The following is a 25,935-nucleotide window of genomic DNA, read 5'->3' as shown; positions in this document are numbered from 1 at the left end:
TATTTTATGTACAGGAGCATTCCCTTCCACTGCTTTAAGGTTCTGCTACAAAATTATTCTAGACTGATATCTCTAAATGATTTTCATCTACCACAGCTTCCCAATGCATTCCTTAGCCGTAATTTGCTTAACATGTTATTTAGTGCAAGATGCCTCAGGTATTGGTAAGAGGTAAGGCAATTTTTCACCTCTGTTACCAGAATATATTGAAGCCCAAAACATAAGGAATAACATTACCAGCACCTGAAGGCTGGAGAGCTTACTGAGCCACAGCAGAGACAGAGCAATATGAACAAAAATAGCTAGTTGGAAGCAATCAAAAATTCTCACAGGATTTCCCAAAGAAGGTGAGAAGGATTCAGAAGATTGCAAGACTGAAGTTAAGACACACACACTTTTATGCATTACAGTGTAACTGTTTCATACATCACACCCCTGGACAAGAAGGGACATTTCAAATTGCTGCACTGCAGTAAATCAGAATTTTTATAATCTTGAAAACTCTCACAGACTGATGGTGTGGGCAAATTGTGATTTATTTTTAACTTTTGTTGGAAAACTCACTTAAAAAAAAGTTGAGACAAAACCTTTTATATAAAAATGCTTACAGATTTTTAAAGTTGAAAAAAATAATTTAAGGTATTTGTTGACAACAACAAACCTTTATTCAATGGAAAATTCACTTTCAGAGATTTCTGAAGTGATCTTTACTTACTCTGCTTAAGCAACAACCTTGCCAAGACTGCTTCTTTCAAAAAGAATTTTGAAAGTTTTGTAGTAGAGCCACTTGACAAAACATTCGTGCAACAGGATTCCTGAGAAAGTTCTTAATCCCTCAAAGGTTAAGAAGGAATAGAAAAAAATAAAATGGATCACGAAAAGTTATGTTGTGTAAGTGAAATGACATCAACACTCAGGGACTAAGGATTAGTATCAAACTTCTCATGATGTAATATGCAACAACCTTTTTCCCTTTCACAGCAAACACAAAACAGTGAGCTTATCCATGTCATAATGTAGCAATATCATAAGATATTTATAGAACATAACACACTAATATGCGAGTCCATTCTCAGCAGTCTGGCCAGACTGGCCTTCAGGGAGCATGAAGAAGTGTAATTAAACAGCTCAGTTGGGGATACTGAAAGATTAGTGGTAAACCTCTAACCTACAAACTAGGATGGAGTACAGCAATGCCACAGGCTCAACCCTGAAAGAAAAAGCTGATTATCTCCATTTAAATTATTTGAACTGATTTTTAACTCTACCATTACTGCAATGATCAAATTTAGCTCTAGTGCTACCACAGTACCAACACTGCACCATCAGGAAAAGTCTTGGTATGGTACTCACACACTGATATGGTCACTGCTGAACAGCCCCACAGGGAAGAAGTAATTACTGATAGGGCACCAGGACGGTGAGTGAAACCTGTAGATAATAAAAAATAGTCATCTGTTTTGAGGAATGTATTAGCCTAGTAATTCATTAGGGTTTAGAAAACTGTCTTAATAAACTCTCATTTAGTCACCATCTAAAACTTGAGTTATCTCTTATACCTGCACTGTAGAGACAGAGGATAACATTTATGAAGGTAACATCTTTCCCAAGATCTAGTATTTGAAAATGCCACCTTCCAGACATCCTCTGAATTACAAGAAAAGAATACACACAAATGCTTGACTTCTTCTAACTTGTTACTAGCACTCTCAAAACAGTTTGCCTACACATACTCAGGTCACTGAGTATGAGGTCTTTAGGAAAGCGCTCCATGTTTGTCAAGTTCAAAATACCCAAGAGTTTTTAAACAAAATCATTTGTGTTGTACAAAAGCAAGTGATTAAGACTTATGGTATAAGAGAAAACAATTATAAAAGATAAGAGACACTGTTATGCAACTAACTGTTACTAGGTCATAAATTCAGAACTCAGCTAAAAGAGTCCTTTCCTACATACAGCACATAAACACATACTTGTAACACACACGGGAATATAAATATATATATACACAATAAGTATAATATATATATATATATTCATAACTAGTTTTTCTTAAAGAAAGTAGACATAGTCTTCATGCTCAATTTTAAAAACTAGTATTTTAGACCTTCTATTAATTTATACCAACTAGCACAAATAGAAACTAAGGTAGCCATAAGCCAGCTCTACCTCAACCTCAGGAAAGCTTTATAGATCTTTCCAGCACAAAGAACACACATGCAGTCCAGGATATAGTTTAACGATACTTTCCACACTAAGAGAAATTTTACAGCAGTTATACATCCAGAAGATTGTTAGCCCTTAATAGCAGCAAAAACATTTCTGATAAGATCTTTCTAATAACAGCCAAATATCATCAGGAAGAACAATAAATCAATAGCAACAGACATAAAGGAAAAATATTACCTTACCCCACTAGTGACAGAGTCTCTAACTATAAAACATCCATTATCAAGAAGGGGTCTTCAACTAAGAAAGACTCTCTGTGAGGAAGTGAGCCCTTAAATGAGCCCAGGAAAGTCCTGTCTGATGGGAAGCATATGTGAATTGCTTACACCTGTGCTTCGTGGGCTAGTCACATCCTTCACAAGGTGCTCAATCATCAGTTCACACTGTGGTGTAACAGTTCCCTTACAAAGACCCTTACTTGCTTAATAATAATGATAATAATAATTAAAAAAAAAAAAAAAAGCTAGTGGAAGATGGAGGGCCATATTCAACAATATATTTGGAGTTAAATATTCCACCACCGAGTCAAAGAAAGTAAAAGTGCTATCATTTTAATTAGCCCTTTGCTCTCAGTTTGCAGTAATTTTGCATAAATGTAGAGAAAGACGCTACACAGCTTGAAACAGCAATTGAGCACCTGGTGGGAAGGCAGGGCCAACCCATGGGAGCTCAGCTGCATGTGATGCACCTGAGCGACCAGAAGGGGTGGAGCCAGGATCCACCCCTTCCCAGACCTCATTTAAGGGTTGGCAGGGGGAAGAGGCAGGAGTGATTTGCTGGAGGTCTGTGTATAGTTCTGGCCTTCTATGGGTAAGCAGATTTATTTTTTTTTTTTCCTCTGTTTGTTTATCTATGGCTGCTGCATTTGGGTTTATCTTCACTTGTTGTAGCCTAGGACTTTAGTACCCTGCTATTATTGCTCTGCTTTTTATCACATTATAGTGTTACAATGGGTGAGGAGTAAAGGTCTAGTTTAAAGGCTTTATTTCTTTTTGTTAACTTACTTTTTTTAGGCTTGGATTTGTTGTTGGTTTTTTTTTTAGCTCTTTTGTCCTTCTATGTTTTTTCCTACTGGGTTTTGTATTGTATGTTTCTTTCTCTCTGTCTCAGCAATCAACAGCTACCTGTGAAGACTAGAATGAATGAGTGAAATAGATTATACAACATTCAGATAAATTTTTTACAAAACAGATTATGTCTATTCCAGGAAAAAAAAAGTATCTAAGCTGTTTTAAAGACATAAGAAATTAATATGTTTAGGAAAGTCCTAAAGCAGACTGACAGTGACCTTTAGATATTAAAAAAATGTGTTTTAATGACTAATTATGATTTTAGCCTATATGTTTGCTGTTTATACAGCAGTTGGTTATACTGAGACTTTTACTACTATTAGTAGGCTACATTCAATAAAATACATAAATCATAAAGCATCATGTAACAGTAAATGGGAGATAAGACATGAACTTTAGAGTGCAGTGAGCTTAAAGCCAGCTAACAGTCGGTATATCTATCTTTGCTGCTCTTTTCCAGAAAATCTGAAATGTCATCTATCAAAACTTTAAGGTAATACTTCAAATGTGTTACTCTATATAACCCAACATTAAAAGGGCATACCATGTGTTGCATAGAAAACAGGATTGACTTTTGCATTGAATCAAATACTAATAAAAGCTAGTCATCTAAAAATGCACTCACAACCAGATATTGCCTATGTTTTCAGACTGTAGTTCTTAAGAACACCCCACAGCAACCTCACTTTATTTGTAGTTGTTAAAAATTGAGGGTTGATTTCTGAGTTTCATAATCATAAGAAAATACTGATGATTTATTTATATGCAATTATTCTTTGTTGTCCACAGTAGTTTTTATAGGTTGCAAGAGCAAAGTGAGAAACACAACAAAAGAATGTTCTCCTTCATGTTCAGCTCTCTGATGCTTTGTGCGAAGATGTAGGTTAAGTAAACATACAACCACTTTGCTCAAGCAGTGGGGATTAAAGTTCAAATGATAACTACTTCTCAGCAGGAGCCAAATACAAAACAGATATGAAATTTCATTTTAATGATGTTTTTGTATGTGCAATTTTCCTACAGAACTATCTGTCACAAATGAAAATGTTTCATTTAGAGAGTATTTTTTTTTTTTGCTTAAAAAGAAAATTCAAGAAAGCATCACAACTCAGAAAACTCAAAACCAGAAATAAATCCACCTGATCAATGGCAGAATAAATTTGAATTTCTTTTCTAAATCCTTACTGCTTCAGATAGTGTCACTATGCCTTTGCATACTATATCTCACTGGTATCTATGCTTCAGTAGCTAAAATACTGCATCTATTTTATGGCTGAACTTGAATCTGTGGACTCCTTCATGCACTTAACTTACAGGGGTTCAGCTCCCATGCACATTTAAGCTACTCAGTTGCAAACACCATGTGACAGTTGTATTTCTTTCGGTTTGGTTTGTTTTCAGTTGTACTATCACAGAACACCAATAAATACTAGAAATAATTATAACTGTTTAAGTGTGCATTTCTGAAAATGAAAGAAGACAAATTCTAGCCAAATTGTGATCCTTGCAGCTGCTATGTTTGATATGCCTTACTAACTTTTGTTGTGTAACTTCTGGGAATACAAGAACAGCATTTGGTATATTATGTGATGTTATATACTGAAAAAGAACCCTATTTGGTAAAAACTGATTAATATGAATGCCTTCTGCACCAATGAATTTTCCATATGGAACTTTGATACTTAACAAAAACCAAAGAAAATGCAAACCATGTTTTTCACTCTGGGAAACTTCAACTTTAGTAGGATTTCATTTCAGTGAGGAATGTGTTAAAAACTAAACAATGGCCTGGGCATTTATCCCACAGTGTAGTTTCTTTCATAACAACCATATAATAGAAGCTTCTGGATGAGTTTCTCATTTGCTGTTCCTGCTTCATAGAAGCTGCATAGCTCAGTTCCTTTCCCCTCCATATAGTAATTTGGATTTCTCTACTTGGCTAATACAAAATTAAAAGGCAAAGCCTTAAGTATCACACAAGCAAGGGCTGTAGCATGTGATGGCGCAGTAGTGGGAGCAGAAGTGTCTTTCATTGTAACTTCTTTACATAACACAACTACTAGTTTTTAAATTATTTCTGATGCTTCATAGTAATATGGCAAGTAGCACGAAGCACAGTGCTGGACTGTGCTTTCTTTTCTACCTAAAGGGAGTGTATGTGCAAAAAGGATGTGTTATTGTAATGTCTCACTTGTGCCAGATATCCGTTTTACACTTAGAAATCCAGCTTACAGCTAAAGCTGTTTGATTTTAGCCCAATACTTGACCATCCTTTTATGAAAGGCATAATTTATACAGTCAGTCTCAGAAAAATTGTTTCTATATACAAATTTACATATATCTATACGTAGACACATCAGTGCATATATTGGAGAATATTAAAATGCAAAAGAAGTTCTGCTTTAGCACATAATCTCTGGTCCCTAGCATGAGCCTCTTCAAGTCAAAACACCCTTGAGACCCTGGAGATTCCAAATGTGGCTTCATACATATTGAAATGTATCTCATCCTTGCAGGTCCAGTTTGAGTCCAGATACAAAGTTAAGAAAGGAAAATGACAATTCTGTTAGAGTTTAAAGTGGCAAAAGACTAGCAGTTAAATTCAGATCTAACAGTGGTTCAAACTGTGTGCCCCAAAGGTCAGGGAGTGTTATAAGGCTCAGTATATAAAAACCACATAGCATGAGAGTCTGCAAAACAATAGGTGAGCTGTTAGAATGGTTCCTTCTTAAAGTCTACAAATGTACGCTTTTGTGGCCTGGCCTGTAGCTACACTGTTTACTTCTTTGTGCATGAGATAGCTAATAAGAAGCATTAGAAAAATATTTAAATCCAACCTGTGAGTAAACCTGTGTGACTGAAGACAGTAGCAGATCAATGCTTACTTCTAAGGGGGACTTAAACTCAGAGCTGACTGTTCTATTCTTCATTTACAAACTACAGATCTAGTGATTAACAAAAACATGGACATGCAGTAGCACTGCACACAAGAAATACAACATCCAGGTACTGTAAGGAAGAATTCCCAGTGATAACATTTAAATTTTTTAAGCATTTGTTAAGTAGAGAATTCTCATGAAACTCTGCAGAAATTGCACTTTTCTTAATTTGTATTACTTTAGAAACATTAAAATAATAGGAAAGGTCTATGCACTTGTAACCAGAAAAGATACCATGTGCACATTCAACCCACACCATACAAAATATTAGATCAATGCATAAATCTGTATATGCAACACTGAGTAATTTCACAGTTAATGCAACAGACTGTGCTCTTAGTCTCATTTTTAATTTTCCTTGTTCAAAATGAAATCATCAATCACAAGACCAGTAGCATATTTCATGGAATTACTTGATCTTTCCCATTAAAAATACAATTAAAACATGTCACTTCTCTACACACATCGCATATGTATGCACGGGCATGACCTATTGATACAAACACTACATTCTGATTTTGAAATTGCAAAGGTTCATTAGAAAGGACAAGAGAGTGAGCCCTGGAAGATTTTAGATCTCAGAGGGTCATTTATTGTTGCAATAAGTTTTTCCATCTGAAGTGTAGAGTCTAAACACTGTAATAGAGCAATATTGAGGTATTTATTTTGCCTCATTTTTTCTTTAGCTGAAATGCTAGCAAGGGAATGTTTTTTCCAGCTTGGCAGGCAGCCAGACATCTCTCAGTAAATAATGTGAACCCTGTCCTGCTCAGTGTATAGCTGTACATCTTTTCACAAAATGTTCAGTCTCCTGCTAGAGTCCAAGCAATCTTTGCTTACAAAGCGTGTCTACAGAAACTTCTATAGCAAGCAACTTGGCAGAAACTTCTGAGCTACATGAAGTTCTTTCTTCCTGTCTTTTTCCCCACAGAAATGACTTCTTTTACTACTTCTCCATAAGGTGCTTTCCCTCAACTTAATGGAGATGGAAAAAAATCTTCTGAAGCCTAGCTAAGGTGCCTTAGACAGTCTTTCACTTAAATCCTGAAAAATTCTATTAGCAGTGCCAGACGTACTACTGCATCAAAACAGATATGCAATATTTGCAATTGCTCAGACAGCATCACTGGCAGGTCTTCACTGTAACTTACCCATACTCGGAGAATGTGACTATTCTATGCATTTCAAATTAAGAAATTTGGTTTAGTTGCCAGTTGTAGCTAATGTTGTAATTAGGCTTTAAAAGAGTGACTTTTGGATAAATATAATCCAGATCATTCAAGCTATTTGCTAGCAAAGGAAGGATAGGTGTCTTTAGGCAGAAGCTGTAGGAAGTAATAAAGCCAAAGGGTAAGGGTAGTCATTTTTAACTGAGATGGAGAAAACAATGCCTCCAGACAGGTGTATTTTGATACACTGGACTGAAAAGGGGAAATCAATCTACGTTATAAAGGGAGTATGAATAAAATTCAATTCATATTATGAAATGTGGAAACCAACACAATAAGTATCAGTTTTGCCCGCTGTCTGAGCATGTATGGGTGGCAGAAGCAGCTTGAGGACTGTGGTCCTGGTGTCAGCTCAGTAACTTGCCTTTGTATGTAATACAGTAAAGAAAAAGCTTAACTTATGGAAAGAGGTAATGAAGTTTTAAACATAAAAAAAATCATACCCCAAACATCTGTGTATAATTTGGCACATTGAGAAAGGAAAAGATTTACAGCCAATGTTAAACTTGTTTCTTGTAGCTACCCAAACTGTGTGCCTTAAGAAGATGTCACTATAGTACTTTCCTCTGCATGTTCTCACTCATCCAACCCCAAAGCACAGTTCAGGCTGTAAAAGTCACAATAAAGCTCAACTGTTTAGTAGGATTGCATACTTTCCCAGAACTAAACACTGAACAGGCTAATTAATGTTTGCAGAGCCTTTAGAAATGGAAAAGCACTCTAGAAGCTACAGATTTTTATTTCTGAGCTTTTTCCTATTAATACTGGAGTTATAATCAATTTCCTTTAAAGTCTTACAAATAAGAGGGTAGAAAACAGAGATTGCAGATACCAGTTACCACAATTAACAAAAGATATGTGAAAAATCAAAATTTTGATAGTTGTCTTTACGCAGAAAGACTCATCTTGAAGTTAAATAGACAATTGTCTCACGTTCTGAAATCTAGACAGCTACATATTTGTAGTACCTTTTGTTGCTATTGTTTTCTTTTTTCCTTTTTTATAATACATGGAGCTGTTGATTGCTAGCAATTGACATGTTCATGTAGGGTAGGAATGTAACATTTCACTTACCATCCACGGGCATTTGCAGTGGTTAACCATGTCCACCAATGCTCTTGTTTTCTCAGTAGTGTCAGTGCCTAAGTGACACTCTGACTGGTTTCAATTTTTGAGATGAATTTGTTTGTTTAGGTAAATTTGCAATAGTATCTAAATCTAGGCTAGGTCTTGCAACATTTATAACAGCACATTCATTCTCCTACCAGCTCCTGAGTCATTACTAAGATATAACCAAAATAATAAGCCTAGCTTTCAACAGTTTACAAAAAATGGCAACATTGTCACAAATCTGTTTCAACTCTATAACAAAGCAGCTTTTTCCTGACTGGCTGTATGGTATATTTCTAGTTAGTTTACTCAGTCTTGATGCTTTTGTTTTTGTTTTTTTCCAACTGGTAACATACATCACATGGAAAAAATTAAAACTTAAGCTTTGCAGTCATATGCTGAGTTTCCCTCTTGTACTTTTGACTGTGTCACTTCAGAGAATAGCCTGCTGCAAGATCCTGAACTGAATCAGTGGCCCAGGTTCACATTATTTGGGTCTTAGGGTTTATTTTTGAGTTCCTGCAAGTATTTAATTACTGATGCTATTAATGTAACTTGATATATCTTTATTTGGAAAAAGGCAGATGGCAAGACCATTCTAAAGTGTTGGAATGATTAAGGCTAATGGATCTTCTAAGACATTTGGGATTTTAAAAATGTGATTATTGTACCTAATGGATATCAATATTTTTAACTCTACAGAAGCATCATCCTAATAGGTCATATTTCTCTCCCCTTTGCATAAACAATGTGGGAAGAAAGCTAAAGAGAAATTATATGTAATAAGCACACAGCCTCTTGTTGGAAGAGACCTGAAAGCACTCTCTAAAATCAAGATTTTTAGTAAAAGCATGTAGCATGTGGCTGGTGAGACATTTTCTGAGCTTAACGTACTGATGAATATGAAAACCACACCCAGTAGTTTTCTGTAAAGTTTTCTTGTGGGCATCAGACCTTAGTTTCTTTGAACTCCCATAGTTGGGTATTGAGATTTTTTTCATGAAGAATACACAACATTTTTTGGAAGATACACTGCTCCTTACCAAGAAATCCTTTCAGTGTATAGAAGGGAAGGCTCAGGGGAAACCTGATAGTGGCCTTCCAATACCTAAAGGGAGCTTATGAACAGTAGATGGTGATAGGATGAGGGGGGAATGCTTTTAAACTGAAAGAGAGGAGATGTAGATCGTATGTCAGGGTGATGTTTTTCACTGACAGGGTGGTGAGGTGCTGGAACGGGATGCCCAGAGAAGTTATAGATGTCCCATCCCTGGAGGTGTTCAAGGCCTGATTGAATGGGGTTCCTGGCAACCTGGTCTTGTACCTGGTTTACTGATTGCCAACCCTGCCTATGGCAGGGAAGGTGGAAGCAGATGATCTTTGACATCCCTTCCAACTCAAGCTCTTCTGTGAAAACTGTCTGTTTTTGCACAGTCCTTGCTCTCCTGAGCTGTACTTCCAGCCTTACCTCTGCATATTATTGTTAATATAACACTGACCAATTAGCAAAATTGGTGTGTTTCCCTTAAAATTTCACACAGGATCTTTGGTGATTCTAAGGTGTATGTTATGATATTTGACAAATATACTGCCAACTTCTTTAAGCACTGTGTTAAGCAATAGAGACTGCCACATTTATACTGCTTAGAATGAAGCAGGAAAAAATATTATGATGGATAGTTTGGATTCCTATATTTAAATATCTTACTTAGCTAACAAAGTCACAAATTCCTACTGCTGATTAAGTGTACTTCTTCAAGTATCCCCGATGAATGAAGGATGCACAGGCAAGTTCAACAAATTGCTCAAGGTTATCTACCAACATAGCAGCAAGGGAAAATCATAACAAAATGCGTGAGTTGATGGTATGTTTCTGGTCTATTTGAATCTTGTCTTAGTCACCTCCATGACATACATGATACTGTATGCACAAAGGATTTTTCATATTTTTAATTGATGAAAATATGTAATAAAAGCTGTGACAAGCCAGGAGAAATAATAATTTTTTGTTTGTTTAAAAAATAAAAGAAAACCAAGCAACTGCGTTTGCAACTGGCCACTAACATGGCATTTTTCCTGTAATATAAAAGACCTCTTAGGGAAGCATTACTTGGAGACATGAGGCATAATTTCTATACTGAGGAAGTGTTTTGTTTATTATATCAGTGGACTGCACGTACCTGTATATGCTTTTGGGTTCTGTCAAGACTTCTTGTACAACTGAATAAATTATTTGTATTTTCGCTGACTGCTTCTGGGGGCAGTTTTTTGTCTCCGGATTGCTCCAGTCCTAGCCATTCTTTCTCTGATGTCTATATATGACAGCATGCAAAGTACTTGCGTGAAGAGCATCTCCTTACACGTATCTTTGGTACCTACGACAATTGGTTTAAGATGTTAAATTCTTACGTAGTAATTTAAATAACAGAAAAATCCTTAGAATACTAGGACAAAACCTCACAGTAATGCTAAAAAACAGTATCTTAATGATGATAAGGCTTAATTATAATACATATGGGGATAACTTAGCATTGCGAATGGTCTTATAAGATTAATGGAAGATTCAATAGCTAATTCATCATCCTGATAATTCTAACTATATATAAACTGTTCTTTAAAAATATCTTGTAATGACTAATTCTCCCTTCAGTCTTGCAGGCATTCCACATGCATACGTGAGGGTAAAATTTCATTTGTCTGGAGGTTCGTGAGAAAAATCCAAAACATTTAAGGTAATTTTGAGAATTTAAAGTAATTTCTATCATTTTTGAGACTCTTGTCATAACAAATCTCAACTGTACTGAGATAATCTAATGCAAAAATAAAGCCTTCTGTGTGGGTAAGAAACATATCCCATTTTTGAAAACTCCATTTGGAATAATGTGCCATTTACTGTGAGCCATGTTATAACAGCATGGAGTAGAATAAGAAATCATGTATCTTTTCCTTATAAAAGGAAAGGATTTACGATTAATTCAGCTGCAAGACTATCCAGATCTGGATAACATGCATGTTAATGAGAATAGATTACCTTAAGATTTGCATTATAATGTCTGAAGATAGCGAAGAAAATGCAAGAAAGTAACGCAGGAATACACAGAGCTACAAAACACATTTCATCCATACTCTAGTTACAGCTTTTAACTCTCTGCTCAGAAATTGCTATAGTGAGAAATAGCAATGTGACAGTTTCAAAAAAAAAAGACTAAATTTCATTTAGAACTTGATTTAACACATGCACTACGTATATTTTTTATCATCCCACAGCAGGCATCTCAAGACTGTTTTCTTAGCTTCAAGTTGGTGAAAGTTGAAAAGAATTTGCATTATTTTCATGACACATTGTCATAAAAATATTAGCCTGGGATCTGTATGGGATGAAATTAGCTTCTCACTCCTGTTTTTTTTTTCAGTGGGGAATCTGCTGAAAATGTATGGAATGGGTTACAAAGCATGATCTATAGCAAGGAAATGATTAAATCTCTTCCTACGCATTTGTTTTCCCCCAAACTGTCAGTGTGTATCAAATCCATAAGGAGGTATGCAAAAGGGAGAAGTAAAACGAACTGTGGGTCTGCTCTGGGTAAAGATTACGTGTCCACTGCAAACGTCTGAGCTACCATCGCCTGGAGTGAAGATCCGTGTGCCCAGAGGTTGTCCACGTTTATGGAAAAACCTTCAAATTAGGAACGTGAAAGGCTAAAGCTCAAACCTATTTAAACAGTGAATGTGAGTCTAGACTCTCCTGGAGCGGCTTCACCACTGGATATGTCTAAGAAGTCTCATCACGCACGGGTAGAGCCGAGCCTGCGCCGTGCCCTTCCAGCAGGACGGGACGCGCTGCTCCGGCCACCCCTGTGGAGAGCCGTGGTTATCGTTAAGTGGGCCGTAAGGAAGTTGTGTCAGCTCAGGGTTTTATTCCCCCGTAACCCCAGGAGCACGGGACCGCACACGAAACTCCTTTTGGCTGATCGGCCCCCTCCCCCTGAAACCTCCCTATCCTACCTAACACCCGTAAAGGGGACAGTGTGGGGTCCCAGTCGAGATCTTCCCTCACCTCACAGCGAAGGCACTCAGGAGGGACCGCCCTGAGGCGAGCGGACGGCGGGAAGGGCGCTGAGGGGACGGGGGGATGGGAGCGCGAGGCGCGTGGGGGAAGGGAGACGGGCAACAGCCGCGGCCCCCGAAGGCTCCGGGGGGCAGAGAGCACCTTAGCGAGGCATAAAGCTCTCCCCTCGCTCTCTGTCTCCTCGGAGGGGTGCCTGGGCGGGAGCCCCCCGCAAGGGAGGCGGCAGCGCTAGGAGGAGGCGCCTCGCAACAGATGGTTAAAGCCGGCTCCTCGCTGCGGCCCGCATTGGCCGGCGGCGGCGCGAGCCGGGCGGGAGGAAGGGCGGGCGGGAGCCGGGCTCGCGCGAGGCGAGGCGAGCAAGCAGCGGCGAGGAGCGGCGTGCAGCGCCCCCAGCCCGCTCGTCGCGCGGCCGCTGAGGAGAGCGACTTCCCGCGGCCCGGGGCGGAGCGCGCGCCTCCCTCCTCGGCGGCTCCGGGCCACCTGTGAGTTTTCCGCCTGGCGGGTGCTGTAAGTAATGCCGCCTCCGTGCACGGCCGGGCTGGGGCCGCCGAGAGGGCTCTGCCTGCGGGGCGCGGGGGCGAGAGGCCCTGAGGGCTCGGCTCCCCGGGCTGCCGGGCGCGCTCGGGGCGGGCGATCCGGAGCTGCCGGCTCCTCTGGCTTCCCCTCCGGTTTAACCGGAACGGTATGGAAAGAGGAAAGGTGCGGGAATCATTCTTCCCCCTGACACTACCGACGTCGGGGAGATTTTTATCACCTGCGAGGAGAACCCCCTCCCTTTCGCCTCCCGTCCCTTTCCGTTCGGTTCCGGCGGTGCGGAGGCACTTGTGGCGAGTAATTGCGGCTGTCAGGTGGCCGCGGAGCTGCGGGGGAGCGGCCCAAGGTCACGCCGTGAGGCAGCGGCTGAGCGGGAGGAGAACCCACTGTGGTGAAACTTCTGCTTCCCGGCCCTGCGCTGGAGGAGGCTGCGGGGCGCCGGGCGGGTCTGTGGTGCTGCAGGTGGGGATCGGATCTCATCCGCTCCTCTTTTTGTTCTCCTTTCAAGCATCGCGTCCAGATGTGAAGCTATGCAGAGGTGCGGTGTCTGTGCTATCTCCCTCGCCTTCTCCACCCTGTAAGCATTAAATGAGTACGTACGTACTCTCGCTTTTCTTTTTGTGTTAAGTTCTATAGATGAAAGCAGAACTTTTTGGTGAAAGTGTGATTTATTTCTTTTTTCTAAGTTTATGGTGGCAGCAAATAATGTCTTTGCTATCAATAGCCAGCTGTCTGTTAGTGCCATCATACAGGACTTGCCAAAAGCCCTCCGAGCGGTTCAGTCAGCTGCATTCCAAAACCAATCTGCAGTGCAAGGGCATTTGTCCTCAGCATTGGATGTCTTGTGGGCCTGCTTTAAGAATTGTAGTGGGACTAAGGATTCTCCAAAGGACACAGCTGGAGTGTTTCTTATAAGCAAAATGCTTCTTTCTTCCCTCTCTCCTTATCTCCAAATATAGTTCCAGTGAGTTTAGATAAGGTACTCTGCTGTGTTTTGCCCCTACTTGTGTTTGGTGTTTCTCTAGAGTTTCTCATTATATAGAAGTAAAACTGACACTTGAAGGATGATTCTCTGATAAAATGTATTGGTGTCTTCCTTGTGTAATTTGACTATCTTTGTGTTTCACACCAGGTGCTGCAGTAATGAAGCTTAAAATGTTCCAATGTGCTTTTCAAAAACTGAACCAATCTGCCTACTGTTTTTTCTCAATTTTACCTTAACTGTTCTACTTGTTTGTTGTGGGTGGTTAGATGTTTAGGAAAGCCCTCAAAACGTTAGCGTAAATGAGACAGGTTTATTTGTAATCTGTGTCAGACAATTCAGGTTAGCTCTATGCTCTCTTCAGTAGAAATAATGGAATTCAAGGCAAAGTTCCTGTGTGCTGGGGGTCCTGCTGCTATAGATTTTTATATTTTGCATGTGGGTGTTGTTTTTTTGGTTTTGTTTTGTTTTTTGGCTATGGATTTATTTCGGTCTTGTTTAGAAAATCTGTAACTCTCACCTTCTATTTTTTTCCTGGTCTTTGATATTTATAAAAACAAAACAAAACAACAAAAAGCCACATTGTTGTTGTGTTTTGCCCCTGTAAAACTTCTTTTGCTACAAGGATTCCTTGTAAGGAGTCTTAATTCAGTTATTTTATGTAATGTCTAACTGAAAACATTTGCCCTTACTGTATAAAACTATTTCAGTAATCATATGTTTCCTTATCAGGTACTTCATCACTTCTTTTAAACTGATAGCAAAACACCTGTAGTTATTCTATATAAGTAACTTGCATTACTTCATTAAACAAAGAGATAAGTTGGAAGAGATGATGTTCTGCTATGGCCTTGTATGTTATGGTGTGCGGTTGTTTGCTTTTTTGTAAGTCTGTGTATTGCCCTGCTGGCACTTTCTTCCAAGCAAGTGTTACAAAGATGCTGGGTGAGAAAAATGATGGGTGCTTATCTACAAGAGTGGAACTCAAAAAGTGGCTTGATGATATCAAATTTGCAAATACAGGTGCTTTAGTTGCAAATGCTGGTGGAATAAAGTAAACACTTCTATGGTATAATAGCAGTAATATTTTTTAGGGGCTAGGAATAAAAATCACTGTAAACAGCTTCTTTCTTTTTCTTTCTTTTTTTTTTTTTCAAATAAACTATTGCAAAAATAATTCACAGGCTGTGGTAATCAGCACTTTCTTCTTCATTGTGTTGTTAAAAGAAAAATGGAAAAAGATGCGTCTAGTATCTCAAAGATCTTTACAACTTGGAAAGAGTGTGAATTTATATTTCATTTTCCCTTCAAAATTGTTATTAGAAATAATTAATTTAGATTTCAGACTTCTTGCGTAGTAGATGGCGTGAATAGATAATTGAACCTCCTATGAAACACTCTTTTTTCCTTCTCCTTTGGACATTCTTTCCTCAGACATCTAGGAAGCTCAGAATAGAGCAAAAGTGAGCTCAAGAGCCACTTCCAACCCATCAGAGCATCTTGATTCAAGATGTTGGTGAGATTGTGCTTCTAGGAAGAATGCTTCGTGACCTTGCCAGTTTCCATGAAGTGTAGGAAAGACCCGCCTTTCAATTTTTCTGCTTCGATATTCTTAATAGAACAGCTTCTCATTTTTTAATCAATACGCTCAGCTAATTTCTCAGGCTGGAGTGGCCATTTTGTAGAATGAGATACAGGCTTACATTTTCAGTGTAAAAATGGATGTTCCAATGGGCTCATCATTTTTGAGAATATCTTAAGTTCATTCCAGTGCAAGGTGTGATTCAGTTTGAAACCTGAAACGTGAATGTTTTGTATTGGATATTGTTTTGTTTATCTGGTGGTGGTGGTGTTTTCCCCTCTCTGTTAATGGTCTTGAGTAGACTTGGATTTTCTGTTCTATTCTCAGAAACTGTCCGCATTTCTCACTATTGTTTGTCACTGCTTACCTGCCTCTGCCTTGTCCCTCTCACTACTGCCCGAGTGTCATAATTCAAAGTGAGTATGCAACTTTGATACAGGAGGACTTCAGTTAATTAGTGGTCGACTTCTGTAGGAGGGGAAAAGATTTTTAATATTTCCAGATATTAAAGATATTCAGAAATCATTCAAACAAGTAGTTTCTAATCTGCTTGTAGTGTTCTAAAGTAAAGATAGTATCTTTTGGTGATAGAGGGCTCTGATTGATTCAAGGAATATGACTACCAAGCTTAATAGATGAGGTCAGTGTATTTAGGAACTTGGCATTTTCTAGAAATACTTGGAAAGGAAGACTGCAAATGACACCAGCTCCTGATCTATTTCAGCATCTTGATAGTGCACAATCGAGAAACTGAATCAGGAGAACTCCTTGTAGGCTTTTGATATTTCCAAGTCTTAATCAATTGGCCTTTTGCATAAATTTTCTTAAATATGTTAAAAGAATCCAGAAGGAAAATATTAAGTCTATCTTCAGTTGGCGTGCTAGAAATCTAATGCTCTGAAGAAGAATGCATAAAGAACTTTATCTGCATGTTATTCCACAGCTACTGCCCTTCAGTGGAGAGGAAGAATGTGGGTCAGAAAGATCTTTACTTTCTTGAAGGGGAGTAGGAGGGGGGAGGATACAGTTGTTATAATATAGTTTAGTGAACTAGGTTTCCAGCAAACTCCATGTATTAATTTATACTGTTTGGCTCACCAGTTCTGAACTGTCACTTTGTTGCTGTATTCTCTCCAGTGCAGTTAAATAGTTATTGTCTATTGTCTTCTGAACAAATGTTTGTGTATATTGCATTGTTGCATGGATTCCACTCCCTTCCCACAGCAATGAATAATTTGAATTGCTTCAACTTCTTGCATATTTAAAAAAATAAAAGCAACAACAACAACAAAAAAATCAAAACCAAAAAACCATGTCTGCTTGACTTACTGCTATAGTCCTTGAATTTCTGTTAGTATCTAGCAGTAGCATGTAAATTATTGATATATTAAGATAAATATGCCTAGTGTTGTTCTGGCTCATGTTCTGTTGTGTGTGCGCACTCAGGAAGATCTCAAGACTATGTATGAAATGTCCATATTAGTTTTGTCCAATAATTGCAGGACAAACTTCTGTGCTCTTCTAATGCCTTACACCTGCAATCACTGGTGACTTTGTAGTGGGCAGCTAGAAGAAATAGAAATGGTCATCTTCTTTTTTCTTTTTTTCTTCAAGCAGTTTTAAAATTAGTGTTTCAGTACATGACTGTGTAGCGGCTTCTCCCTTTCTAGGCCATTTGGGTATAAACCCCTTTAAATAATCCTAAAATAATACATGATGAATCTAGAAATGTCTAGTTTACATAACTGAACTTTAGCTAGGAAATAATATTACTGGATTCTGGAAAAACTGCGTGTTGGTTGGGGTAAATGTACTGCAGACCTCCAAATCTCACGGTACACAGTATGTGCTTCGAGGGGTAGTTGTTGGGATATATGTGTCAAGGGATTCATTACTCTGAGAGAGAAAAAGGTCTGTCTCAAAGGTGCACAATAAGACACGTATAGAACTAGATGGGTTACCTAGTAGACCGTATGGTTTCTCTGGCTCAGATCTCAGTGTAGTGTATCTTCAAAATGCTGTCCAAGTCACCGTCTTTTGATGTTAATGATGTTTTCTTGGATTAAGAGATCTCACTGTGGCAATGACATTTTACAACAATGCAAGCTGTATGGGTATACCTACCTGAGCAAAACTGTGGGATCTAATAAAGTTTCTCTGTGCTGTAGAGATACTCGGTCAGCTTGATCAGATAAGAATTCATACAAGCACTATGAAGCAAACTCTCAGTGATTGTCATTGCTTAGTAATGCCTTCTTTCCAGAGCCGTTTTCTGTTATTTTTGCTTTTTTGGAGCTTCTGGGTTTCTTTTCCCTGGTTTTACTGTGCTGTCAAATTCTTCACTGGTTTTTATCACTTCGGCAGTTTTTTTTTCAGCTGGCGTACAGCTTGTGCCTTTAGAAAGAGCAAAAAGCCAGCTGCATCATTGACTGTAATATTTAGAACTATCAACTTCTTGATAAAAGTAAGTTTTGTGTACTTACTGCTAATCAGGGTAAGGGAAATGATCTGTTATTGGCAACCACAGGATGAACATCAGGTGTATATTAGCTACTGCTGTTGTAAGGGAACAGCATTGTACTTCCTTTCTCCCACTCTCATTTTTGGTTGCATTGCATATACACAGAGTTATTAACTATGTAAAATAATTTAACTTTTAGCCCCTTTTTGTGGGAATTATTGAGTCATCACCTGAACCACTGATGGAGCAGCTGGGGAAAAGACCAGGTCAGCCCTGGGACCACAGGTGGAGGCAATTCAGCTGTGTGACCAGAGGGGGTGGAACCTGGCTGTGCCTCTCTTAAACCCCATTTAAGGGCTGACTGCCACTGGGGAAAGATCTCTGGTTGGAGATCCCTCCCTTGTGGAGTTTTTCCCCATGAGCCTAGATCTTTGGACATAGGTGAGCATTCTTTTCCTCTTTGTCCCTTTTGTCATCTCACTCTTGTGCCACCTTCCCACTGTGCTGATCTTTCTGACTGTAACACTATGTCAGTCTTCTTTTCCCCCTATGTTACAGTACCTGCAGCATGTGAAAGACTTTCAAAAGGATCTGTTCTATATCATTATTATTTTGCTGGGGGAAGTGTGTAACTTACAGTGACTTATGGGGGTTCGGAATCGTTCTGCAGTTAGAAAACTTTGTTTTGGTAGTTCTTACTTAACTCTTAACAAATACCTAACCACGTAACCTATTTGTGCATAGAGCAGAGTGAGAAGGTGTATGAAGACAACACTGCGTTGTGGCTTCTGCTGTTTAATTGGACACATCTTTGGATCATTCTCTATATCCAGTAATATCATGTTGCAATGGTTTCTGTGACCCACCTGGACTATTTTCTCTTTTATTAGTGTGCTAGGATTTGAAGCAAAGTAGAGACAGCTGTAAGAGTGCATATAACTGAGAGCCAATTAGCGCATCTAAATCACTATTAAATGATCTGCACTTAGTCACACTTCTTGCTAATCTAGCTACAGGATCAAAGCAATCTTTGTGTTTTTAATTTCCTTGAGTGTAATATTTGCATGGGTTCTCTTCTCCATGTTGTCTGCTGGAGAACGGCCTCACAACCAGTAGAGCTTAGCTATGATACAAGGCACTGTAGGTTCTGTAGCTGTTCACAGTGTGACGTTAATGGTGTTAAATTAGCAACATCAGCGATATTAACTAATTTCCTCATTCAGGCTGTGACATTTGTTTGGTAAAAGGATCATTAAACATATGCAAACATCCTATGTGCACTAAAAGGTCTTTGGGCCCTGACAAATGATAAATGAGAAAATTACTAGTTGTAGGAAAATGTAAATATCATTCTTTGGAAATCTGTCCTCTGGCAAGAGAATAATGTTCCCCTCAAAGCAATGAAGGATTCATTATATTCTTTTCACATCTTTAAAGAAAGCTAAAGAATATTTTACATACTTAATGCACATCTTGATGTCTCTTCTTTTCTTTCAGCTACTGCTGTTGAATTGGGATTTGTCCTGGTTTTGTTAAGCAAGTATTTCAGCAGTACATTGCAGAAAGAAATACTGTAGCCTCAATTAAGTCCTCCTGTAATCGTCCGAATAACTTTGAGTCCATCTTATATTTTTGTTATTAGCAACTTTTTCTTTAATCAGTTGTTATGCAAGAGGTCTAACAGGGGCTCCCATGCTGTTTGTCTTTCTGTCAGATAACTATGTTATAACTATATATGTAATACAAACTGCCTATTAACTGATGGATGCATTTATCATGACTTCAGGGAATGGCTTAGTCTACTTTCAGACAGTCTTGAACAACTTTTTACACCTAGTGTTTCCAGCTGTATAGGATTTGTAGGGTTAGAATGCAAACATCACCAGATAAAACAGAAAGGTTTCAAAAATATGATGCATTTTACAGTAACTTATTACCTAGTGCATTTGTGTCCTTAGTCATCATTGAGTACTGTATTTCAGCTGCTGCTGTTTTTCTCCTTAAAGCTGTGACTCAAGTTGCTGTTCTGTCCAACACTAAAACTAAACTGAATTCATCCTGCTTTTAGTTTGCGATATTACTGCAGTTTAAAAAGTTATTATTTCAAAATGACAGAAACAGTTTTGGGAGACCTCAGAATTTTCTGCCAGTCTTTCCAAGAATGGAGTTGTTACATCCATTAAAATAACTGTTACATTGAATATTATGAAATTCAAAATGTCCGATAAAACTAACCTTTGATTAACTAACAACAAAATTTTTCTTCCCTATGCCTGGAAGGAAGATCTGCCAATAGCAACCTTAGAAAATTGTTATAGGCTTATTATCTCAAATAAGAAGTAATTTTATTCATAATAATTAGTGGCCTTAAGTTGCACTGGGGAGGTTCTGGTTGGATATTAGGAAAATTTCTTCTCAGAAAGAATGGTCAGGCATTAGCACAGGCAATGTAGCTGTGACACTGAGGGACAAGGTTTGATGGCAAGGTGGTGACTGTTGAACTAGATGATCTCTGTGGTCTCAGTGAGTGTATGAGTTTAAAATATGTATTTCCCCCAAACTGGCCCAATCAGTTCCATTGCTTAGACTGTCTCATACCCCTGTTTTTGAATGTGGAGTCTTGCTAGGGTTTTGTTTGTTTTCTTTTTGTTCTTAGGATATTATTCCCAGCTAGTGAGGTATGTAACTTTTTTGTATACCAAGATTAACTAATAGCTGTACACGTTCAGTTGTATTCATGCCATTTCAGATGTCAGACATACCATTATATGCCAAACTCCAAGTCTGATTCAGAAACATGTTTTCAGCTCAGCAGAATTTTCCAAAGAGTCAATATTTTGACTTTTAAATAAACACTTGCAGAACTGTGGGAAGGAAGATGAGGAAGTGGGAATAGAGCCTGAATTTGGCAAGTTCTGTGCAGAATGGTGTCTTGTATGCCCTATGATGTTCTAGTGACTGGAGATGAACAGAGCACCTTAGGAAGAATAATGCTTAAAAGCTGAACCTAAAATGAAAGCCTTTTCTCATTCAAGTCTTTGGCTATATTTCTAGAGACCAAGGATCTGATTTTCATCCCATGTTAGATGTCAGCGTTTTTACTTCTGGAACTGTCATGACAATTCAGTGCAGGAACTACTTAAAAGAAGTAAGAATGAAATGAATAAAAGTACTTATTATCTAAAGTATATATTAACCTATTTAGGGAGGGCTGAATTAGTTTACTAAATTTAATATTCCCTAGATGATACAAGATTCTGACACAAACAGGTCAGCCTTGTGTCTGCAGTGATTAAGGCAAGATAGAGCAAAACTGCAGCAGGTGAGATTTTGGGTAGGCATTACATTTACGTTTAAAAAAAAAAAAGGGTAAACTCAGGTCTGATTATGAAGTTATAAACTTGAGACTTTGTGAGAGGAACCTTGGGCATTTGGCTGGATGAGAAAAGTTAAAAGAAAACTTGATTGCAATTGGCAGACTGTTTTGCATGAAATATTAGAAAGTTTTTACATGAACTTTCTATGATTTCATGCCTTAGGGCTTTTACCAGTTGTTTGCTAGGACTGCTTGTTGTTATTCCCTTTGATGTGTAATTGTGCTTCTGTTGGACTCTCCATCAGCCTATAATAGAGGTGAAATCTTGAGCCCTGGAAGACAGGCAGAGCATTTGGGTATGTGCTTAAAGGTAGAAAAACTCTCATGCTTTTGCATAAATTGAGTGCCAGGTCTGAGACAGAGAATACTATTTCCATGTCAGACTGGGGATAAAAGGACACTATTACATGGAAATATCCATGTATGTAGAATTGGATGATGACCCAAACAGAATCCCTGATTTCTTCAGATGCTAAGACTTTAAGGAAGCCTGTGATTGCTCTTTTGCCCTGTTACGAGATAGTGTATAGTGTGACTTGTTTTAGTGATCTTGAGTAGGGACTCCTTATAATAAGCTTACGGTGTTTCGTAGCTTGTGGTATGAACATAGGCTGTGTGTTTGCCTTTGCTTTTAGGGTGAGCCTCATTTCCTACCACACTGCTTTTCTAAGAACAGGAGTTGAATACCCAGGAAGTTGTGAAACCTTACGAGAAGGTTTAACAGGTTAGACAGAACTTAGAGAAGGAGAGGAGCTCTACATATCTCCTATCTCCTATGGAGTAAAAGCATAGGCTTGATGAACTCCACTGATCGCTTTCTTTTTAATCCGCTGTCTCTGATCCAGTGGTACTTGATTGGATTGCTGAGATCTAAATATAATGCCTCCCACACTGTTATTTAGAAAGTATAGTTATTTAGTAGTATCACATATGTTGGAACTGCATTAGAGTTAAGCATAGTTGTAGCAATGAGCGTTAAGCTGGGAAGAAATTATTTCTATGCTTACTCAGTTTATCAAAGTTATCTTAATGAAATTTCTGTACAGAATTCTCTGATTAATTGTCTTTGTGACTGTTTTGTTTAAGCATTTCTGCTCTACATACTAACAAAATTCCTTCAGTTATGGAAGACTTACAATAGCTGTGTGTGGGTTTTTTTTTTGTTTGTTTTTTGTTTTTTACCAAATTACTTATTCCTGATTTCTTAGTTTTGGAGTTTCATTTTCAGGATGAGATTACTGTGGCTACTACTTGTCTGTATGTCTTATTGCGTTATTCTGATATAAAATGGAGATAAGGCAACTATGGTAGCAAAAAGAGACTGATACAGCAAAACCATTTGAGGACAAGTTTTGCTTCTAAGTTTTATAGCAGTTAGCTCATTTTCAGGCTGCTAATAATACCAAAGGAAGCCAGTTGAAAACAAGCTGAGGCGAAAATCAGAGCAGTGGCAGTGGTGGTAGTAAGAGCCTGACAACGATATTTCTGGGTAATTTGGTGAGCAGAAGCATTGTGGTGCCTTGTATCTTAGTTGTAAAGATGCATTTAAAAATGAGGCACTCAAAACATTCATATTTCTCAACATACATAAAAACTTATTTATATGCAGAATTTTAGGTTTTTCATCTGAAATTTTCCTTGTATGATATTAGGGGAAGAGAAATTGTGTGTACAGAGGAAATCTACTCAAACTGCAGAGTGAATAATTGAAAGATAGATTTGCTACCCTAGATACATTTCTTTTGCAGTTCATACTCTTCTTCCGCTTGACATTTTCTCCACATATATGTAAAAAGAAAAATGAACTGCTAAGGAAGAACAGTGGTTTGTTTTTGCATGAATTCTGAAGTGTTCTTCAAACACTTCTCATAGATGAATTACTCATTTTCAAGTCATTCTTAAATCTGTAAGTGGAAGACTTTCTGCTATCAATTGCACTAAAGGTAGAAATATATTTTTATTCTTGTCTTATTTACCAGTAAATCAGTCTGTGAGGAAGTAAAGTTTTCATGCTTGGTAACTTTTTTCTTCATGGCAGAGTTGCTTAATTCATCATCTGTGTGCTGAATTTTGCTGTTCTCCTTGCTCTCTGGGCAAAGGCCTATGTACCAACATTACCTCATTAGTATCTTTACTTTCATTAACCTTCCACATGTGCACCCATATCATCTCCAATGGCATATCTACTGAATAATAATGGGGTGCTAGAATAGGGGGTTGGTTTCACTAAGAGCCATGATAATCAAAATGTAAAACCCCCTGTCTGCTGCATTTCTGTCACTCAAGTTTAACATCTCCTGTATGAGGGGTCATCTTTAATTATTTTGAAGAGAAAATATCTGATGCTCTTTCAGTCATTGGATAATTACAATTAGATGTTAAAGGAAGTACTGTGATTACATATATCTAATATTCTACTGCTGAAAACTTTTTGGCTCGTGGTTTACCTGTAGGAAGACTTTCTGGTTCTTCTAAGGCTATTAGATTTACGAATATTAACCATATCAGAAATGCATTTTCTCTTGTTTTTCTAGTGTACGATTTTAAAAAGGTTTCTATGTAATAAAACGCTTTTTCATCGCTTCTTATCTTCATACATTGTGATTGAGATTATGTATACTGAAATGTAGTATTCATGGGCTGAAGCTAGTATAGTCCAATGTGCAGATCACTGGTAAGATGTTTGAGTTTGGGGGTCTGACTTTATCTCCTCTGTGATGGCTATAATTTCTCTATTTGTGAAATGCGGTTTTTGTGCTGTCGTTCAGGTTATGCTTGCTGAATATCAAGCTTTTGTGAGACACCTGTGTGCCTTCTGCAAGTACTTGGACCTGTTTATTGAAATAGTTATATCTTTACACTTAAACTAGTTCAATAAATTATTTTGTAGGCACATTTGCTCTTTAATTAGCTTCATTAATGACACTAGAAAGAATTCCAAATGTGTATTGTAGAGGCTTGATTTATGTTAGGAGTTCATCTGAGCTTTCTGTTTAAATTTTTTGCCCTTTAGTCAAAAGTAACCATTATTGCATTTTAAAACATTGAAGGGTTATTAGACACTGCAGCCTATAGATATTACTCTGTAGTTTATCTTCCAAGCCTTTTTTAAGAGATGGTAAAGATTATAATACCTGCTGTTCTAAGCTCTATTGAGCAGTCACTGCTGCTGGAGAGGCTTGCATTCATCCTGTCTTATGGTACCAATTGAGAAAGCCCTCTACAGATTTCTCTAATTACTGAGTGAAAAGTCTGGGTTGATTCCTGTTGTGTTGTAATTCTGAGGGGGGATGGTGGGATGGGGATGGATTGTGTGCCTGAGTCTAATGTCAGTCAGAGCAGTATCTAACTCTGTACTAACAGTTCCCAACAATGATGGTCTCAAGTTGTCGTCGAGGTCATGCCAGAATGTTTCTGCAAGAGCAGAAACAAGGGAACAGATGGGACTGAATTCCAGTAACTTCTGAAATTCCCGTACTCTCAGCATTGATTTAAAAAATATGTGCATTGTTAATGAGAACGTGTACATCATACATCCCAGGAAATGTGCAGCTGTGGAGACTGCCATGAGATTAGTTATCTTTAATCTTTGGCTTAGTCCTTTTGGGACTGAAGTATCAGGTTTGTAATGCAGAGAAAATAAATGCTTCAATACAGAAAATCCTAAAAACCTGTACTTAATAGGAAAACTTAATATGTGCTTAAAGGCTCTGGTGAGTTTGTTCTTTGCTTTTATGAATGCAGAATAGTTGCCAGAAAGATTCCAGCTGGGCCAGGTACAAATCTTACAGTAGAGAAGACTGCTCTAATGTACATGCAATGAAAAGCAGTTTAAATAATAAGCACCTGAAGGACAAGCATGAGTACCCTCTTTGCATGGAGCTCTGTAATTCTTACAGTCAAGTATCAGGTGGCTTTAGTATTGTTCATTTTCAAACTCCTCCTTGTTCTAGTGGAAATCAATACTACCAAAAGCAAAGAAGTACCTCTAGATAATGTTTGAAGTTTATTCCTTTGCAAGAGTCCAGCACGCTGCCAGTTTTCTGAGTTTCACCCATGAGCTGTGGTGGTAATATCTACACCTGGACAGCCAGCTCTCTGATTTGCTGACAAGATGACTTCTGCCCATCAAATATCAATATGAATTCAGTTATGAATTAGGACATCAAACTTGTGGAGTTCTAGAATAGGCCCTTCTAGATTTTTTCCAAAAATCTTCATTTATACTGTCCTGTAAGGCACATCAATTCTGAGCACTGAGTGTCTTAAGCCTCAAGCTGAGCAGTGGGGCTTTTTATTCCTCTTTCTATCACTGAAACTTTTATTTGGAGTTGTTAGAGTTGGTTCAGAGCCA

At 38.2% G+C, this 25,935-nt stretch overlaps 1 protein-coding gene and 1 long non-coding RNA gene across 2 annotated transcripts in view; one reads left to right on the top strand and one right to left on the bottom strand.

The window, feature by feature from the left end:
• LOC112530108 overlaps nucleotides 1-13,056 on the bottom strand; it is a 97,416-nt gene extending 84,360 nt beyond the window's left edge. The window contains exons 1-3 of the long non-coding RNA XR_005841270.2: nucleotides 12,635-13,056; nucleotides 10,758-10,952; nucleotides 1,354-1,431 (exon numbers count right to left, since the gene is read on the bottom strand). This is a non-coding gene — a long non-coding RNA (uncharacterized LOC112530108). The remainder of the gene's footprint in view (nucleotides 1-1,353; nucleotides 1,432-10,757; nucleotides 10,953-12,634) is intronic.
• SULF2 (sulfatase 2) overlaps nucleotides 2,995-25,935 on the top strand; it is a 149,984-nt gene continuing 127,043 nt past the window's right edge. Inside the window, exons 1-4 of the mRNA XM_040650930.2 lie at nucleotides 2,995-3,039; nucleotides 11,228-11,309; nucleotides 11,991-13,153; nucleotides 13,689-13,772. The gene's annotated coding sequence lies outside the window, so the exon portion shown is untranslated. The remainder of the gene's footprint in view (nucleotides 3,040-11,227; nucleotides 11,310-11,990; nucleotides 13,154-13,688; nucleotides 13,773-25,935) is intronic.

This window comes from Gallus gallus, chromosome 20 (assembly GCF_016699485.2).
Source record: "Gallus gallus isolate bGalGal1 chromosome 20, bGalGal1.mat.broiler.GRCg7b, whole genome shotgun sequence".
NCBI classification, from domain to species: domain Eukaryota; kingdom Metazoa; phylum Chordata; class Aves; order Galliformes; family Phasianidae; genus Gallus; species Gallus gallus.
This window is presented reverse-complemented; position numbering and strand designations above follow the sequence as displayed.